Raw genomic sequence first — 4,518 nt, 5'->3', positions numbered from 1 at the left:
GAGGTCATCTGAGGTCATCTGAGATCATTGAGGTCATCTGAGGTCATTGAGGTCATGTGAGGTGTGTGACTCACTAAACTCTGATAAAACACTCCAGCAGGTAAATTGACAGGAACTGAGCCCAGAATGAAGTGAGTTCAGTCTGAATCCAGCTCCTTCATCTTTATCTGTGATATGAAACATGAGTGTTTCCAGCTGTGATCAGTCCCAGCAGCTGTACGAGCTGCACACGATCCACAGTCCCTCTCCGATCGTTACCTTCCTGCCGCTTGCTCGTGAGTCTGAGGACACAAACTGAGCTGGTTGAGACGTGACGTCCGACGTGTCCTCAGGGTTTCACTATTTACTGGAAAGAGTCCTTAAATAACTGATTGGGAGCATTTGTCCTCCTTCCACTGCTCCACTTCACATCATCTCAGGTTTATTCACATTTAAACACAACAGAGGTCGAACAAAGTTCAGCACATCATCAGAGTTAAAACAGCCGGATAGACTTTAAAAGTTCAAAGAAATAAGCAGTAAAAAATAAACAATAAAAAATATAAAGCCAAACAAAACACAAGAATGGAGGAGGAATAAAAAATGAATTAAATGGAGGTTTAATTTACACAGAAAAGATTTACAATCATCAGTTTAATCCTGAGAACAGAAACGTTCTTTGTTGGATTCACAGACTGAAAGTGAAAGTTTTGAAATAAGTCTCAGAGCGGAGACGTAATTTAACACCATGAGAGTTTCACTATTTACTGAAAACTGGAGCCTAAAATCTCTTTGTTTTCTCCACCTGACGTCTGCAGCGCCGGCCTCAGATAACAAACCCGTCTGCGAGCGTGTTTTCTGCTGACTCGGGAGTTAAACGCCGTCTGAAAGCAGAGTTCAGCCGAGTGGTGACTGTTGGAGTGAAAGTAGAAAGTAAACAGCTGACTGAACTCAGATCGTCCTCGTCTGGTCATAAATATTATAAATGTTCTCCTCCGACGTCAATAAATCCTGCAGGCCGGAAATCAAACCAGAGGAATGTAAGAGGTTCGAAACACCAGACTGAAACTGTACAGGTGTGTGTGTGTGTGTGTGTGTGTGTGTGTGTGTGTGTGTGTGTGTGTGTGTGTGTGTGTGTGTGTGTGTGTGTGTGTGTGTGTGTGTGTGTGTGTGTGTGTCTACACACAAGATGTTGGACACAAGATGTTGGTTAACTATCTGATCTGGAGGAGACTCATGAAAACACGTTTAGGAACTAAATCATCACAATCACATGTTTTTAAGATACAAGTGAAATTCATAAATAAATTATTGATCCGTGTTGAACCACAAATATTCAGAGGTTCACTGAAGTTCTTATTTTCTGTAAATTAATCGATGAGATGGAGACGAAGCGGTTTAACAACTGCAGCAGCAAACACATGAATCACATCAGAAACAATGAGGACACTTTAGTTTTTGTTCTGGATTATAAATTAAAGTGAAGATCAAAAGATGCTTCAAAGTTTCATGGAGTCTCAAAGAAACAGGAAAGATTTCCTGGAAGCGACTGGACGTGTTGCAGCAGAGAACCAGCAGGGGGCAGAATCTGTCTGCAGCCGACGACAAACATCAAACATTTACAACAATAAAACACTGCTTTTACTTTGAAATTCTCCGAGAACAAAGAAGAAGAAGAAGAAGAAGAAACGTCCTGAAGATGTGATCTGAGAAACGAATGAGATTCAGCTGCAGTCTGAACAGAGACTGAAACACATGAGGGGAGAGAAGAGGAAGGAAACACAGCACAGGAGGAAGATGTTCCAGCATCACCATCACCATCATCACCATCATCATCATCATCATCACACACACACCATCATCACCATCATCATCACCATCATCATCATCACCAGCATCATCATCATCATCATCATCATCATCACCATCATCATCATCACCATCATCATCACCATCATCATCATCACCAGCATCATCATCATCACCATCACCACCATCATCATCACCATCACCACCATCATCATCATCACCATCATCATCATTATCACCATCATCATCATCATCATCACCATCACCATCATCATCATCACCATCATCATCACAGAAACCAGAACTGAGCTGGAAGGAAACTGGACGTTAGATCCACGTTAACGTCTCTGAAGATGATCACATTGATCTCAGCGGGAGATTTTAGATTTCAGGAGCAGGAACACATGTTGTTGTTCATCAGGACGTTTTATTCTGAGTCCAACTTGAACTTTGTCTGATCTTTGTTTCAGATTCTTCCACTGGATGGATGATTGTTGCTGCAGTTTTTGGAGCTCTTTTGGTTGCTGTTGGAGTTGCTTTTGTTGTTGTTCTTCTTCTTCTCCAAAAGGGTTTCATCAAACTAAAACGTAATCAAGGTAAGTTTAAACATTTGATGAGAATCTGTCACATGAACTTCTTTGTGTTTCCTGTTCAGATATCAGTTTGTGTTTCTGTCCTCCAACATGAATCTTTGTGTTTGTATTTAAAGGATGAAGTCAGTCTGGATCTTCTGCTCTATAATCCAGTTTTCCTTCCTGCAGGTTCTCCGTCAGCGCCGAGCGTCTCCGTCAGTTCCTCACAGCTTCCTGATGACGAGCTGAAACAAACTCTCAACGCGTGAAGTCTGCTGCTGAAGTCTGTCAGCTGTTCTCAGTCCGTTCTGGGAGAACCAGTCGGAGGACGTTCTGGACGCTCCTCCTTTAGATCAACACTGGGTTTTATTGTATTACAAGTTTACTCATGTTTTATGTTGTAATATGCAAATGAGGCCTCATCTGATTAAATATGATTTATTTATTTTAGACATTTCCAGAACTGAAATCTGAACGTTGGATGAAGCAGGTTTAAAATCTCTTGTTTCATTTTGTTTACGTTTTAGAGTCAAAACTTTTTCACATAGAGGAGTTTTGATTTCTCTTTTTGTTTTCACTGCATGAATCAGAAAATACTTCCAATAGTCTTTAAAAAACTATTCTCTGGCTGGTTTTAGGAAAAAAATGTTTTATAACTTAGGTTATAAATGATGTTTGAATAAACCTCTCAGTAAAAAATCTTTAGAATATATTTGGAAGTAAAACTAAATTCTGCTGAAGAGGAAATTTCTGTTTCACAGTTTGAAGGGAAAACTCCTGTTTTAGTAAAAGATAACGTGTTTTCTTCAGCAGCACTTACACGCTCCACATTTCCTGTTTTATTCCCTTTTCATCAGGTTTTTATTCAGCAGAAAATATACAAATGCAAATATACAAAGTGTAAAATAAACACTTAAATGTGTGCTTTGGACATTATATGAGGAAGTTGTAAGAAGTGAGGCCGGTGCAGAAGTACCTTAAACTGCAGTACCACTGATGGTCACTAGGGGCTGGCTGTGGAAGATATTAAACTTGATCATCTGGAGTCACATTAAAATGAACCAAAACTGAAAAGATCTGATGAGTACGCTCATGGTTGAAAAGCACTTATTGTAAGTCGCTTTGGATAAAAGCGTCAGCTAAATGAAATGAAATGTAATATAATGAATAATCAGGAAAACAAAGCAGGAAAATACGATAAGTAACAAGAAATATTCAATAAAAGTGACTCACGGTCGAAGTTTTTAACTGAGTCACGGACATTTACAGAAACACAAGACTCCACTGAACTGCTGTAAATCAATATGAATGATTAAAACTAAAGTCAATATAATGTTCCTTCAATGTTTTGTTTTGAAAGCTTTGTGTTACATTATTTGTTTTGTTTTGCATCTTTTTTTAAATTATTTCATGTTTTTACTTGCTGAATTATTGCTGCTGTTGGAGCTGAACTCTGTTTAAAAGTGCACTTAATGAGTGTTGTTTCATTTCAGGCTGTTCTGAATCATTACTGTTCAAAAGTTTGAATAAAGCATGAAAAATGTGAAACTATATGACATCATTCAGTCTCTGCGTCCTCCCGTCCAACTGAACAGCCTTTTTATTTGTTGTTTAACTGTCCTGCAGGTAAATTATAATAAATAAGACAGCAGCAGTATTTAGTAAATGTTTTTCAGAGAGTTCACACTGCCTCTTGTTCATTGAAGGTCATAAAACTTTAAATATTCATGATTTAAAGTCTAAAAATCATGAATATTTCCTGTGACGTTGCAGCTTCCTCATCATTCTTGATGTCGTGGCGCCCTCTAGTGTCTGAAACCTGCATTTCTTCTGCGTTGAGCCACTTTCAGTGAAACCTGTAATGAAGCAGTTCACTTTCCACACAGCAGGTTGTTAACCCTCATTTATTCTGGCTGGTTTCACTCCGAGGAGAGTTCACAGGATTAAAGAGGGAGAGATGATCGGACCTCCAGCAGAGGACGACACACGTCTGACGCTTCCTCCGCTTTGGTCACAGATTTAAACAAAGATATCAAGTTTTCTGCCTGAATCAGATTTAAAACAAAGAGTTCAGCGCAATTTCAAAGATTTAAGAAAAAAACAAAACATGATGTGGGAATTTTAACAATTCATTTCTTCCTGCAGAATTTAGTACAAA

The 4,518-nt window shown here is 38.9% G+C and overlaps 1 long non-coding RNA gene across 1 annotated transcript; it reads left to right on the top strand.

Annotated features, from left to right (window-relative positions):
- Nucleotides 1–2,308: 2,308 nt before the first annotated feature.
- LOC138615168 (uncharacterized) lies at nt 2,309–2,810 on the top strand. Its single transcript, XR_011310443.1, has 2 exons — nt 2,309–2,384; nt 2,550–2,810. It is a non-coding gene; the product is annotated as an uncharacterized lncRNA (long non-coding RNA).
- Nucleotides 2,811–4,518: the final 1,708 nt, after the last annotated feature.

This window comes from Brachyistius frenatus, unplaced genomic scaffold (genome assembly GCF_029030835.1).
Source record: "Brachyistius frenatus isolate BFR_SWC_R1_liver_20210118 unplaced genomic scaffold, ASM2903083v1 Contig_744, whole genome shotgun sequence".
NCBI lineage: Eukaryota > Metazoa > Chordata > Actinopteri > Embiotocidae > Brachyistius > Brachyistius frenatus.
Note: the sequence above shows the minus strand (reverse complement) of the source record. Positions and strands in the feature narration are given on the sequence as shown.